This window comes from Acinonyx jubatus, chromosome D1 (assembly GCF_027475565.1).
Source record: "Acinonyx jubatus isolate Ajub_Pintada_27869175 chromosome D1, VMU_Ajub_asm_v1.0, whole genome shotgun sequence".
In the NCBI taxonomy this organism is placed as follows: domain Eukaryota; kingdom Metazoa; phylum Chordata; class Mammalia; order Carnivora; family Felidae; genus Acinonyx; species Acinonyx jubatus.
The window spans coordinates 11,109,717-11,125,636 of NC_069390.1; the positions used below are offsets into that span (position 1 = coordinate 11,109,717).

The following is a 15,920-nucleotide window of genomic DNA, read 5'->3' on the forward strand; positions in this document are numbered from 1 at the left end:
TCTCACTTGAGCATAGAACCTAAAATAACAACAGTGAACTGAAATGCAGAGAACAGATTGGTGGTTGCCAGAAGCAGGGGTGAGGAGAGTGAAATGGGTAGAAGTGGTCAAAAGCTACGAAATTCCAGTTATAAAATAAATGGGCCATAGGGATGTAATGCACAGCACGGTGACTATAGTTAATGATAATGTACTGTATATTTGGAAGATGCTAAGCATAAATCTTAAAAGTTTTAATCACAAGTAAAAAACACATTATAACCTTATATGGTGATGGATATTAACTAGGCTTGTGGTGAGCATTTCACAACAGAGACAAATTTGAAATTGTTAGATTTTTTTTGGCTTAAATGTAATAGAACGTTATATGTCAATTATATCTCAATAAAGAAAGTAACAAAAAAATTTCTCAAATTGCTAATGCAAAGACCTACAACCATAGAACTCTTAGCATAGTCATGGGGCGCCTGGGTGGCTAAGTTGGTTGAGTATATGACTCTTGATTTTGGCTCAAGTCATGATCTCAGGGTGGTGAGATCTCCCTCTACCCGTCTCCCCTGCTTGTGCACTCACTCTCACTCTCTCTCTCAAAAAAAATTAAATTAAATTAAATTAAAAAGAAAAAAGAAAACGGGAAAGTCACAAATCTTCTTATCTTGGATTAAGTGATTGTTTCTTAGACAGGACACCAAAAGCAGATACAGCGAAAAAGGAAGAAAAGAAAAGAAAAAAAAAGATGAATTGCATTTCAAAATTTTAAAGTTCTGTGCTTTTGAAAACACTGTCAATAAAGTGAAAAGACAACCCATATAATGGTATAAAATATTTATCTGAAAAGGGACTTGTATCCAGACAGAAGAAGAACTCTTACAGGTCAATAAAAAAAAGACCCAATAACGCAATTAAATAGGTAAAAGAGGAGCGCCTGGGTGGCTCAGTCGGTTGAGCATCTGACTTCGGCTCAGGTCATGATCTCACGGCTTGTGAGTGCAAGCCCCGCGTTGGGCTCTGCGCTGACAGCTCAGATCCAGGAGCCTGCTTCGGATTCTGTGTCTCTCTCTCTGCCCCTACCCCAATTGCACTCTGTCTCTCTCTCTCTCTCAAAAATAAATAAACATTAAAAAAAAATAGGTAAAAGATCTGAACGGCCTTTTTCCAAAGAGATATACAAATGGCCAGCAGGTACATGGAAAGATGCTCAATACCATGGTCAATAGGGAAAGGCAAATTGAAACTCCATCAAATACCATTCCACACCCACCATGATTACTAGCATAAAAGAGAAAGAAAATTAGAGGCATTGTCAAGGTTGTGGAGAAATTGAACCCTCCTACACTGCATGCAAAATGAGACAGTCACTTTGGGAAACAGTCTGGCAGCTGCTCAAAAACGTTAAATATAGAGTTACTGTATGGGTCTGTACTTTTACCCCTATGTATTTACCCAAGACAATTGGAAACCAAGAATCTTGCTTACAGTTGTTCAGAGCAGCACTCTTCATAATAGTCATAAAGCAGAAACAACCCAAACACAGTATACCCATACAATAAAACATTAGTCAGCCGTAAAAAGGATTAAGTGTTGATACATGCTACAACATGGATAAACTTTTAAAACATGCTAAGTGAAAGAAGCCAGTAACAAAAGGCCATGTATTACCTGATACCATTTGTATGAAACGTCCAGAATATGAAAATCTATAGAAAGAGAAATTAGATCAGTGGATGCCACTGGCAAGGGGAAAGGGAGACTAGGTAGTGACTGCTAATGTGTATGGGGTGCCTTTTGGGGGTGACTAAAATGTCCTACAATCACATAATTAGATGGTTCCACAACTTTTTAAAAAGTAAATTCTAGGGGCGCCTGGGTGGTTCAGTCAGTTGAGCATCTTACTTCAGCCCAGGTCATGATCTCAAGGTTCGTGGGTTCGAGCCCCGCATCGGGTTCTGTGCTGATGACTCGGAGCCTGGAGCCTGCTTCGGATTCTGTGTCTCCCTCTCTCTCTGCCCCTCCCCCACTCATGCTCTGTCTCTCTCTCTCTCTCCTTCAAAAATAAACATTAAAAAAAAAAAAGTAAATTCTAGTGCTTGCTTCAGCAGCACATATACCAAAGTAAATTCTACCCTCAACAGGGGGCTTGAACTTGTGACCCTGAGATCAAGAGCCACATGTTCTACTACCTGAGCCAGCCAGATACCCCACAATGTCTTAAAATACTAAACCACTATACTGTACACTTAAATTTTTTTCAGTGTTTATTTATTTGAGAGGCAGAGAGAAAGAGAGCATGCACGTATGAGCAGGGGAGGGGCAAACAGAGAGGGAGAGAGAATCCCAAGCAGGCTCCATGCTATCAGCACAGAGCACAATGTGGGGCTCCATCTCATGAAGACTGAGATCATGACCTGAGCCAAAATCAAGAGTCAGGATGCCATGGGGCGCCTGGGTGGCTCAGTCGGTTAAGCGTCCGACTTCGGCTCAGGTCATGATCTCACGGTCCGTGAGTTTGAGCCCCACGTCGGGCTCTGTGCTGACAGCTCAGAGCCTGGAGCCCGTTTCAGATTCTGTGTCTCCCTCTCTCTCTGCCCCTCCCCTGTTCATACTCTGTCTCTCTCTGTCTCAAAAATAAAATAAAATGTTAAAAAAAATTAAAAAAAAACAAAGAGTCAGGATGCTTAACCAACTGAACCACCCAGGTGCACCTTAAAATTCTATCAAATAAAGTATTCTTCCCTATTCCATGACTGCTAGTTAAAGTGAATGTGACAGGCCTGCTTTTTTGTTTTTTAATGCTAACTAATTAAATTACAGGTCCTTCTTTTTCAATGGATAATCTTTATAATAAATAAAAATAAATCTGGAAAAGAAAGGAAGCCACCAAGAGAGAGTGAGAGAGAGAGAGATCTTTTTTTATCATAAAACTCATTCCAAAATGTGATTTGATAAGCTATCATACCAAAACACTCATAAGAATATCAACACTGGTTTCTGTGTACTATGGAAACTTGAGACTTTTCTATTTGTTAACCAAGGTGTCCCACAAATACCCATGTGCTTGTGGAAGTATTATTTCAAAGGGGTGTTGTAAGGCTCCGAAAACTATAAAAATTGGCCTTCATGCTCTGGGAAAATACTGTCAAAAGAGATCTATAGCTCTGATTGGTTGTTTTACTTTATAGTTTATTGTCCCTATCATAACATTGTGGTTGATCTGTCTGCACCTCTTATGTAGTGGCATAAACTTTGTAACAGTCTATTAATCCTTTTAATCCTTTTGCCTTTGTCATTTCCCCCCATGTATCTGTAATAAAGTCATGCTTTGAAATATGGGAAAGGAATAGAAAGGCAAAAGAAATTAGAAATATGCAAGCCTCCATACCATAGTTGATAATTCACGGTTTGTGGGTGTGAACTAGTATATGGAAGGAAATGAGAAATATTTGTACACAACACGTACACACCTCTAAATGGATAGTCCAGTTATTCCGCGCTTAACTTTCCTACACCTTTTGAGTTCATTTTGTAAAACCACTGCAGGTTAAATGCAGAGTCCACTTTCTCATCCTCCACCAAAGGTCAGTGTTGAATAGTCAGAAAACCCAGGTTTGTTCTCTGGATTTCCTGCTCCCCTACACAAGTCCCCTGGCCTTGACTTCACTCTAGGTACATTTTCAAAGAAAAATGAAAGATACAAGAGGTTTTGCCACTAAGTTCTATTGAACATTCGGGGATTGAAAAATTCCAATTTTTCCCAAACTTCTCCGACACATGACAAGGAGTATATTAGAAAGGGCAATTGTAGACCAAACTCATTCACAGACATCAATGTGAAAATCATAAACGAGGTACTGGAAAATCCACCTGGATCACACATTCTCGGATCCTCCCTTCCTCTAAATCCAATTTATGGGTCCCACTGGTCTTTCTTTTCTTTCTTCCTTTTTTTTAACGTTTATTTATTATTGAGAGACAGAGCATGAGCATGAGCATGAGCATGGGAGGGGCAGAGAGAGGGGAGACTCAGAATCTGAAGCAGGCTCCAGGCTCTGTGCAGACAGCTCAGAGCCTGACATGGGGCTCAAACCCAGGAACCATGAGATCATGACCTGAGCCGAAGTCAGACACCCAACCGACTGAGCCACCCAGGCACCCCTCCCATTGGTCTTTCTATCCTAAAAGCACCAAAATCAAGTGTCATAAAAATGAACAGGTTCTTCATGGCTTCATCCTCAGCCATGACTGCACCTATCTTGCACTGTGCCACTGCAAGTTAAGATCCAGGGTTAGTTTATGATTTGAAATGTCCATAGCTCTTACCTCTTTCTGAATCCCACACTCGGTGACAAGGTGATTAAACCCATACCCCTTCTCAGTTATGTTGGTTACAGGACAGTCAATCCCCAGGGACACTTCATCAGAATGCAAAAAGTGACCTTCACCAAGTAGAGGTGGTTCCACCACAGCCTGGAAAGTAGAAGTACATCCTATTGATACTGTTGAAAGAACCCAACACACAGAGATTCAGATAGAAAGTTTTGTCCCCGAGGGCACTCAGAGAAGATTTGAGCTTAGCATCTCATAAACTAATTAGTTAGCTAGTTAATAAACACACACACACACACACACACACACACACACACACACCCCAGAACATCCTTGAGAGATGCAATGCAATCATTCATATGAAGTCATAACAGTTGTGAGTGAAAAATTAACATCAGGTTAGGCTTGTGCAGGCCTCTCTGGGGACAATCTCCATCATCTCCTCCTCCTAGCAGCACTTCCTTAAAAACTACACAGTTAAGGGGCTCCTGGATGCCTCAGACTGTTAAGCATCTGACTCTTGATTTTGGCTCAGGTCATGATCTCATGGTACATGAGATTGAGGCCCCTGTGTGGGGCTCTGCTCAGAATTCTCTCTCTCTCTCTCTCTCTCTCTCTCTCTCTCTCTCTCTCTCTCAAATAAATAAACGTTAAAAAAACTACAGAGTTAAGTTAAATGTGGGATGTTGTCTCTGCTTTGCTTGCCGTGTGGACGTTCTCCTGGACTGGGGGAGCCTCAAACAGGGGTGCGGCCTTGGGTCGGCATGACCAGGCCAGTGTAAATCATCAGTGGAATGCCAAAGCCGCAGCTTCTCTATAGCTTCTGTCCCTCCTCCATAGCAACCAGACACTCCTTTTGTGGATGAAGGGACAGAGGAAACCACATATTTGAGCAGCTTCTGGATCTGCCGATGGCATAAAGATCTGTACCTACTGTGTCCCCTGCCCTGTGTCCTCCTATACAGTGACAGGAAGAGATCTTAGATTAAAGCCTGTTTATGTCTCGTGAGTCTGTTATCCACAGTTGTGGTGCCTCATTCGTGCAACTACCAGGGTTAGATCCCAAGGAAGGTTTTTAATAGATATGCAAAGATAGGTCCTGCAGATAAAGCTATCCATCACTAGGTTTTCATGATAAGGAAATACTAGAAGTAACAAAGTGTTTACTTTCTACATAGTATCCGGTGACTTTTTTAAAAAGGAAAAATATACGTAGTTTCGGTGAGAAAAGATTGCCACAAAACAAGCCACAGACGGACACACGAGCAAGGCAAATAAAACAACAGGTGTTAAAAGTTAGCTTTATGACCAGGAAAATAAGTGAGAAGAGAAAAAATGACACAGTCACTTCAGGAGGGCACAGGAGACGACCAGAGGCAGATGGCTGGGTTAGGAGTAGACCAGTAGGTCAGCGTGGGACACGGATGAGCCAGCTGAAACTGTAAGTAGGGAAGTCTTCTCCCCCAGGTAGGGTGAGTGGGGATGGTAAGGGGAGGGACACAATGGGAAATACCTACATCTGGAAGAAAGAATAGAAAGCAGCTCTTTCCCAAGCATCAGGATAAACTAGATAAATCACTTGCTTTGGAGGGAAGGAGAGGGCAAAAGAGAGACAGCAGTATCACCACAGAAGTCAGAAAAATAGAATGCCAGTCACTTCTGCTCGAAATAGCAAACAAGAAAAGGGCCAGCAACCTATAAGAAACCACACCTTTAACCTCCAAACGACAAAGCATGAGGGTTGTTCTTGAACCCGTATCCTGTTCAATAAAAGCGAAAATCATGCACAAAACTAAAAATGATTGTGACCCCACAAAATCCTTCGTGATGTCAGCTCCGAACACGGGATCCCAGAAGCACCTGACCTGTTGCAGGGAATTTTACAGCCACTGTCAGCACCCACAGGGTGCACTTACAAATCGCTCTGCTGATTGCTTTTACTTTTCAGGAATATATGTATTGTGTTATTGCTGATCCAAATTGCCTCATATTTGGAAAAATATAAAAAGTACAAAGAACAAAAGAAAAACTCTATACAAACCACTATTTTTGTATTCAAAGAAAAACTTCATTCTGCCTCATGAACCCTGACATGCTCCTGATCACTCCAGTACTGACATCGGGGGTGAAAATCAAGTGCCCCCAGCAAGTCTCTTTGAGAACCATGACTTCTCCTGGCCCTCTGAAGTTCCTGGGAAAACAAAATGTTCAGGGAGTGTCGATGGGTGCTTGCCGAATTGTTGGGGAATGGCATTTAGGGTGTTTTGCAAACTTGAGTGGCATCAGAATCACCCCCAGGGCTTGCACAACTACAGACTACTGGGCTTGTGCTCCAGGAGATTCTTCTTTAGATTCTTATGGGGCCCAAGAATTTGCATTTCTGAAAGTTCTCAGGTCTTGCTGATTCAGCTGATCCCAGGACTACACTTTGAGGAAAACTGACTCAGTTACTCAGTTACTCAGAACACTGACTCTCAGTCACTGTGGAGAGCACTCTGTTCAATGGCTCCCAAACTTTATCAAAATCATCTGAAATTGGGGCACCAGGGTGACTCAGTTGGTTGAGCATCCAACTTTGGCTCAGGTCAGGATCTCACGGTTGGTGAGTTCGAGCCCCACATCAGGCTCTCTGCTAACATTGTGGAGCCTAGAGCCGGCTTCCCATTCTGTGTCTCCCTCTCTCTCTCTGCCTCTCCCCCGCTTGCACTCTCTCTCTCTCCCCCTCTCTCTCTCTCAAAAATCAAGAAACATTAAAAATAAATAAATAAGGAATCAGATGTATCTAAGAACTACTCAATAAACATCATCTTTGCCAAATCAATGAGGAATACAAAAATGAATCGAAATCCTGCCTCTCTTCATATATTCTCCTGGTCTTTCCAGCAACTATATAATATAAACATTGTAAAACATTGATGCTATTTGTGCTGGTGGTTGAGGTCTTTTGAGACTCAGGAATGACCTAAAGGAAAACAGAGAAACCAAGTCCAACAAGCATGGCATTGGGCCAAGTTCTAGAACCAGCAGTCTGAACAAAGCCTTTCCAAAAGAGGAGGGGGAAACCTTCACCCAATGTAGGATCTCACACCTCCCTTTCAGCTTTAGCTCCTTCTAGACATCACATTATAACAAGGGAAAAGAGATAGGATAAATTCGTTTGCCACATGGCATTTTGTGTCACCCCAAGATCTGCCAGGAGGGATTTCTGCTCAGGGAACAACCTCATTCTGGTCCTCTCCACTGTGCCTCTTGACTGGAGCAAAAGATTGTGAGACCAAGGGGACAGGCCCCCAAGAACACACTCCTCCAGAATTACCTGCCCAAATGGCCCTGAGGTCGCATCCAAGATCTGCATGAGCCCCTTCCAGAGTCTACCTTCCCAGGTGTATATACAACCAGGCCCAGAGGGTGGCCAAGGGGCAGTTGTCTACTGGTAATATGGACAGAGCTTAGAAAAGTCATCTGTAGTATCCGCACACATGTACTCCATGAATTGGATGCTCCTTACAATGCAGGTTAAAGTGGGGCTGGAAAGAGAGGAGAAATGAGGCCATGGGCCATGGGGAGTGAAGTAGAGTGGTGAGAGATGGTATCTTGTACCACACTGCAGTGGTCCAGCATGGAACTCTAAGGGCTAAGGGTGCTAAATTAAACATCGCTCTATCTCATTATGAAAGCTGGTTTGTCAAAACAGGGGGGCAGAACTTATCTTGATTAAGTTTCTTCAATTGATTCATAACTTTTATAGATATGGTAGATATGCCTCCCCTTGTACACTTGCCCCCATCCCCAAACATGCTAGGTAGAAACAGACCTGCAGCCCTTGGTGCCCAGCTCAGAGTGGCTTGTGCTAGATATCTTCTGATCTCCATGGAAGCTCTTAGAACCTTGTCTTGTTCTGCTGATAAGCCTTGAAGGAACTGGGCTTTACTAGACATCATGGTTCTTGGTTCACTTCTCAATGTTCACCTTCAATAAATCCAGCAAATAACCAGAATGACATAACTTTTGCTTATCGGCTCAGAAAGAGGTGAAACAAAAGGAACAGAGATTATCTCAAAATGGATCTGCTTGATTAGATAAAGAAATAGATGATTCTAGCATACTTAGTACTTGGGCGACCTTGACTCCAAACCCAGATGCTTAAATCTTGAATTCACTCTCAATCCTAATGGAAGTCATGCTAATTATTTACTTTTAGTTTCTGGTTTTCTCCTGTCTAAACTTCTAATATTTATTCTGAGATTATCTACCAAAATGTGTTACCAATTTATCATTTGCCTTAAGGATCTGAGGTGGTTCCTTTCAGCAAATATTTGATGACCTCATGATATGGCAGGAAATACAACAGCTGACAAGAAAGACTTATCCTTACCTTTGAGGAACTTACAATCTGGCAGGGACAAGTATGCTAAACAAACACAGTTAAGAAATAATTCTGCAAGTAGAGAATTGCAATTCTCACAGGTGTTACAAAGGAAAGTACAGGGTGTCACGAAAGTAGATAACAGGGGAAAATAACCTGGTCTGGGGGGGTGCAGATAGAACGTCCCGGAGGATGTGAAATGGCACCACTCCAAAGCAAGCCTTCAAGAGGAAAACCATATGTGCCAATGAGCCTTGAGGGGGGAAAGAAACTTGCACAAAAGAAGAATAAGAATGAGTGAGGCTGGAGCATAATGTACAAGATAATGTACAAGATAATGAGGTAACACTGGACACACAGGCAAGGATCAAAAGGTACAGGTCCTGAGCAATCACATTTAAAATATGGAGTCTTCTTGGGGAGCCTGGGTGGCTCAGTAGGTTGAATGTCCAATTTTGGTTCAGGTCATGATCCCGCTGTTTGTGAGTTCAAGCCCCACATCGGGCTCTCTGCTGTCAGCACAGAGCCAGTTTGAATCCTCTGTCCCCCTTCACTCTCTGCCCCTCCCTGGCTCTCTCTCTCTCTCTCTCTCAAAACAAAAAAAATTAATACAATAAATAAGTAATAATAAGAAAAAATAAAATAAAATAAAATAAAATAAAATAAAATAAAATAAGGAGTCTTCTTCAAAGTGCAATGGAAGGTTTTGACCAAGAAGCAAATAATCATAAGCATGGTTTTGAAGATCACTGTAGGAGAAGAACTGAATGCTCAGAGCCCCAAGAGTCACAGACATATTTTCAATTCTATGAGGATTTCAATAAATCGTTAAAAACACTACCAGCTACAACAGTGAAATACCTCTTCTGCAAGGAAAATGCAAACTGACATTTTTAGAGATTAAAAGTCTTAGAGCAGTCTATGTCAAACTCGGCTCCTTGAGAATTCCTTTTCTTTAAATAGGGTCTATGTATTAATCAAGTTTGAGAAATGATGCTCTAGGAGTTGCATGGAGAATGCTTTGGAAGGGGTCCAAGGGGCCAAGACAAAGATTTGGAAGTTATGATGGGGGTGCAGAACTCCTGGTAATGTAGACCAGAGTAGTAGCAGTAAATGCAGAAAAAAAAGCAGACTGGTTCCAGAAGGTAGAATGCTTGACACTGGTGATTACTTAGATCAGTGATGGAGGGAGACAGAGGTATCAGGACTGACAACCAGACTTCAGGTAGATACAACTGAAATGATGGTTATTAGTGAGATACTACAAGTTAAAAATTATGAACTGCCTATTATGGACCAGTTCCTACTCTAAACAATCTTGTGGTAACTCATCAAACTCTCACAGAAACTTAGGAGTTAAGAATTATTTGTATGTACATTTTACTAATAAACTGGGACTCAGGTTGAGTGACTTCCCTAAGGTCACACAGCTATTAAATAGCAAAGAATCACCAATGAAGAAGCAAGTTAGCAATAGAAGGAAGAGCTTTGAATTTGGCATATGCTAATTTTGAGATTCCTATGAGACGTCCAAGTAGGAATATAGAGGAAGCCATTGGCTATACATTGGGACTCAGAAGGAAATCTATGCTAGTAGTAAAAATGTGGGAAATGTTGGTATATTTGTAGGCTTCAAACTGGATTGGAGAACACCTAGACTGTGTAGCATGAGAAACAATAATAGTTTAATACAAAGTCCTGAAGACATACATCTAAAGTTAAAATATATATATATTGGTAGTGAGGACAAAGGAGGAGTCAAAAAAGCTGGGGAAACTATCAGGGGGTGAAGGTTGATGGTACTGTCACAGAAGGGGAAAGTGTGTCTCAAATTGGAGAATTAACTACACTGAGTGCTCTTAAGAGTTCTGCTAGAAAAGACAACCCACAGAGTGGGAGAAGATATTTGCCAATCACGTATCCAATGAGAGACTTGGCTCTAGAATATATAAAGAACTCTTATAACTCAGCAATAGAAGAGAAATAAATAATAAATAATAGAGGAGAAATAAAAGAGAAATGACCCAATTTAAAGATGGGCAAAAGATCTTTTTGGAGTGATGAAAATGTGCCCTAACTAATTGCAGCAATGGTTGCACGTATCTGTGAATGCTCTTATCTGTGGACACACAAAAATCCATTGAACCAAAACCCACTGAAACCACGTTATCCAGCTAAATCGTATAGAATGTGAATTATATCTCACCAAAGCTGGTTCTTCAAAAGTAAGGGTGAAAACCAGGAGCTGTCCATTACATTTGGAAACAGCTGGTTGGCAACGTCACATGAGGAGTTTGATACAACGGTGGAAGGTAGAAGACAACTACAGAAGTTTAGAAAAGTCTGCCAGCCATTTGACTAGCGTAAGAGCTATTCCCCACCCTTTCTCTCTTCCGCTCTGAATCAGAGGACTGATCCCTGTAAACTTCGTCCCCAGACCCCTCTGTTAACTGGCTCCTATGGAAGAGTAATGGAAATAAGGCTGGATGGTGGGGATTTACAGCTGGTTCCATGGTCTGTAATCTAGCTTTCAGGGATGCCTGGGGATTTGACCCCTCGGTCAATTCTCCTAACATTAACTTGGAATTGTTATGAATTTACCTACAGCAGATGCAAAATAAATGACAATCTACAGAAAGACTAGGCACTGTTTTGTTGCTGCTGTCCCAGAGGAGGAGGACTTTTCACATATACCTGAGGGGCTGTGTAACTAACTAGGTAGGTGTAAAAGGTGACGAGACCCAGCACTCTCAAGTGCAGAATGACGGGAACATCAGAAGCTGTGCCTGGGAGTCATAACATCTCTGTGTTGATACTGTGCACGCCCTGAATCCTTTCTTATGGCTAAGGAAACTTGATCCTGGTTGAAGTCTGTTGTGCCTCACGAGTTTGATTATAAATTTACATTCAACCTCTCTGTTGCTGGAAGAACAGAGGAGACATTGCTGAGGCACTGACAGGAGACTGGAGGCTGGGAGAGGAGAAGGATGTAGGGTGTTTCTCCCCCTGAATCTCTTCTCCTGAGATATCTCCAGTGGGTCTACCTCCTGACAGGCAGCCCTCCTTTCCATGGGTCCATCGCCTCTATTGGCCCCTCCACAGCTGGAATGGTGTCTCTCTGCAGTTGCTAAACTCTGAGTTGCCCCATCTTCTCCTATCTCCTCTTTCGGCTCCCACAAACCTTAGAAACTAACCCCCCATATTAAATCAGTCTATTGAACTACCTGGTGTGTTTTCTGCTTTCCTAACTGGACCCTGACTGACACACAATTCAAAGCAGGAGTGGTCTTACAAAAAAAGCCTTAAGTTAGAATTTTGGAATTGAATGCTCATTTATTTTGCTAGGACTTCAGTACCGCCTCGTTGTTAGTAGAAAATGACACATTAATAATCGGTGGCATATGGTGGCATTACATCGGTTTCCCTGTCATCTATGGTTTCTTAGGGTGATGGGCCCATTGAAGGCAAGATTTCTGGAGATCAGTCAGCTTCTGCAGTTGGCTGTGGTTGCAGTAATTATGATTAAAGGGAATATGTGGTAAGATGGCTGTTTCTATCATCATGGGTCAGCTTACAGGGATAAAATTATAAATCCAATATCTTCACCTCTCTGTTCAACTAATGGTCAGAAAACCAGACAGCTTCTATACAAGCCTGACTAGATGTAAATATTAATTATGCCCACAGGCCAGGGGAACTGGAGAACTAAAGCTAAAATGTAATGGTACAGCTTGCAGAATCACAATGCAAGTTTAGCATATCACCCACCAAAATCCCTGTTGTAAAGATGTGGTCATTGACTAGCAAGGAGTGAGATTCTGAGAATCAAGATGAGCGTTTTGAATATACTTCAAAGAATCTGAGAATCTTGGACCAATCACTTTGAAGCTGGGTTTTCTTTTTTTTTAGTAGAATTAGCATTTCCTATCCTGACTGATCTTCCATTGCTTGAAGATCCTGTATTAATCTAATTTGATGCAGTTTTCTTGCAAGGACATCCCTGTTCTCTTTAAAGCCTGGGCCCGTGATCATTCATTGCCTCAAGAACCATCACTATTATCAGATCCCAGTGTGACCCAAGAAGACAAGGGCAAAGTTAGACCCAACAGAGGATAGCTTAAACACAAAAATAATTACAAGACCTTCCTAATGCACATTTGCATAAACTTAAAAAACATGTGTGGGATTGGATTCTTGGTATATTAGACCAAAGAAAACAGAATATAATGTTGGATGATGCCAAACTTGTCAATATAGATGCCGTTACCAGAGACTATGAAATATGCTAACTTGAACAACAGCAAGTGGCTCCAACATTTTTCTTGGTTGATCATATGAAACCTGGACTCAAAAGTGACCTACATGAAGGTCCAGAGAATACTTTCTCCACGATGAAATTAGGAAAACAGTGAGAGGAAATGGTTGGGAATAATAGTGAGAGATTTGGTCATTACAATGATCTCAGTCAGTATAAATGTCACCCTAAATTAGCCAGATTAGATAACAGTACTTAATCATCCAAGACAAGCTTGGAGCAATGACTGTAATTGACAACAGAATCAGCATAACAATAGGAATATTTTAGCCCACAGAGGTCTCTGACATCAGCTAAATGAATCATGAGGTACCTAAGCACGAAATAGGTGATCAGCTTACTGAAGTATTGCTTATACTATATAACTGGAAAAAATTCTAAGTATCACATATCAGTTATCTACTGCTGCAAAACTAACCACTCCAAACCTAGCAGCTTAACACATTTTCTCACAAATCTATGGGTGGGCAATTTGGGCTAGATTTAGCTAGATAGTCTATCAATCTTGACCAGGGTCATTCACATTATTTTATTCACCTGGGGTTCAACCAATGCTCAACGATCTAAAATCTCCTCACACAACATCAGGATGACAACTAGAATGCTTGTGTTCTCTGTGTGGCATTTCCAGAAGGCTAGCTCAGGTTCATACATGCGATGGGTCTCAGGATTCAAACCACAGAATTCAATGCAAAAGCAATTTTCAAACTTTCTCTTACATCATATTTGCTAACTTCCTATTGACCCAAGTAAATCACATGACCAAGGCCAAATTCCAGACTAAAATTAAAGATATGTCCTGTATGGAGATATAAATTTAAAAAAACACTAGCATGTAGGTATCATTTAAAGTCTTGAGATTTGGGGCACCTAGGTGGCTCAGTCAGTTAAGCATCTGACTTTGGCTCAGGTCATGATCTCATGGCTCATGGGTTCAAGCCCTGCATCGGGCTCTGTGCTGACAGTTCAGAGCCTAGAGCCTGCTTTGGATTCGGTGTCTCCCTCTCTTTGCTCCTTCCCCGCGCACACTCTGTCTCTCTCTTTCTCTCTCGGCTCTCAAAAATAAACAAACATTAAAAAAATTTTTTGTAATTAAGTCTTGAAACTTAATGTGATTACTAAAGGAGAAAGAAGAGTTTTAGAGATTGAATCTTCAAATATTACAACTTTTAGAAAACTTAAATGCATTAGGAGGAACCAGCAAGAGAGAACACCGAAAAGGATCGGTAGGACAGTAGAAAAAAGGAAAAAGAAATAAAAAATAACAAAAAAATTTTCATGGGAGGATGGTGTTCCAGCCAAGTAAAGTAAGTAAGTAAGTAAGGAGAAAAGAGTTATGAATGTCAGGCAAGATAAATGAGAATTTTAAAGCAACATTGAAAGCAGCAGTGTGCAAGTGACTAGTGATCCTGATAAGATCAGTTTTAGTGGAGGGGTTCAATTTCAGGCTTACTACTTCTACTTCCATTTTTATGTTTTAAGCCTTTGCCCCATCAAATCTAATCTCTCAGGAGACATAAATAAAACATAACTATGATGCTGTTCATTAGATCCCCAGAATTTACTCATCTTAGAGCTAAAATTTGTACCCTTTGACCAACATTTCCCCAGCTTCTCCAGCCTGTAGCCCCTGGCAACCACTATTCCAACATCTGCATCTATGAGTTTGACTTTTTTAAGATGCCACGTATAGGTGATATCATATGGTATTTGTCTGTCTCTGATTTATTTCATTTAGCGTAAAATCCTCAAGGTCCATCCATGTTGTTGCAAATAACAGGATTTCCTTCTTTCTCATGGCTGAATAATTTTAGCCCACAGAGATCTCTGACATCAGCTAAATGAATCATGAGGTACCTAGGCACAAAATGGGTGATCAGCTTACTAAAGTTTTGCTCATAATATATAACTGGAAAAAAATTCTCAATATCACTTATGTTATCTACTGCTGCAAAATGAACCACTACAAAACTTAGCAGCTTAACACATTTTCGCACAAATCTATGGGTCAGCAAATGTGTCAGATTTAGCTAGATAGACTATCAATCTTGCACTGTACATACATACCACATTTTCTCCATCCATTCATCTGCTGACAAAACACTTAGATTGATTCCATATCTTGGCTGTCATGAATAATGTTGCAAAGAACATGAGAGTGTAGCTACCTGAGATACTGATTTCACTCCTTCAGATAGATATCCAAGAGTGGGATGACTGGGTCATATGGTAGTTCCATTTTTAATTTTTGAGGCACTTCATACCGTGTTCCATAATGACTGCACCAATTTACATTCCCACCAACATCGTGTAATGGTTCCCTTTTCTCCACACCAGTGCCAACACTCATTATCACTTTTTCATAACAACCATTCTAACAGGTGTGAGGTGATATCTCACTGTGGTTTTGATATGCATTTCCCTGGTGGTGCTAACCACCTTTCTATGGGCCTGTTAGTGATTGGTGTGTCTTCCACGGAAAAATGTCTATTCACGTCCTTTGCCTATTTTCCAATCGAGTTGTAGGATTTCCTTATATATTTTAGATATGAATACCTTGTTTGATATGTGGCATCTGATAAATATTTTTCTTCCATTTTATAGGTTGCTTCTTCATTCGGTTTACTGTTTCTTTGCTATGCAAAAGCTTTCCAGTTTTAAGTAGCCTCACGTGTTTATTTTTGATTTTGTTGTTTGTGCTTTTGGTGTCCTATCCAAAAAAATCCTTGCCAAGACCAATGTCAAGGAGCTTCTTTGCTAAGTTTTCCTTCCATAGGTCTGTTAGGTCTATTTATTAGTTTTCTTCAGTGATGTCATGTTTATCTGCTTCTTGTGGTCTGTATGGCCTTACGTTTGTGTCTGTGTGTTTGAAGGAGCAAACACCTCTCCATCTTTATAAACTGTTTTTGACAGGTA

The 15,920-nt window shown here is 41.0% G+C and overlaps 1 protein-coding gene across 7 annotated transcripts in view; it reads right to left on the reverse strand.

Annotated features, from left to right (window-relative positions):
• Positions 1–15,920, reverse strand: part of LOC106977900 (oocyte-secreted protein 2) — a 127,311-nt gene that overhangs the window by 78,360 nt on the left and 33,031 nt on the right. For 5 of the 7 annotated variants that reach the window (XR_008290320.1, XR_008290322.1, XR_008290319.1 and 2 more), the window contains exons 2-3: positions 8,138–8,292; positions 4,318–4,464 (exon numbers count right to left, since the gene is read on the reverse strand). The gene's annotated coding sequence lies outside the window, so the exon portion shown is untranslated. Of the gene's footprint in view, positions 1–4,317; positions 4,465–8,137; positions 8,293–8,429; positions 8,561–15,920 lie in introns of those variants that run through there. The other 2 variants (XR_008290321.1, XR_008290325.1) reach the window with 2 other exon arrangements.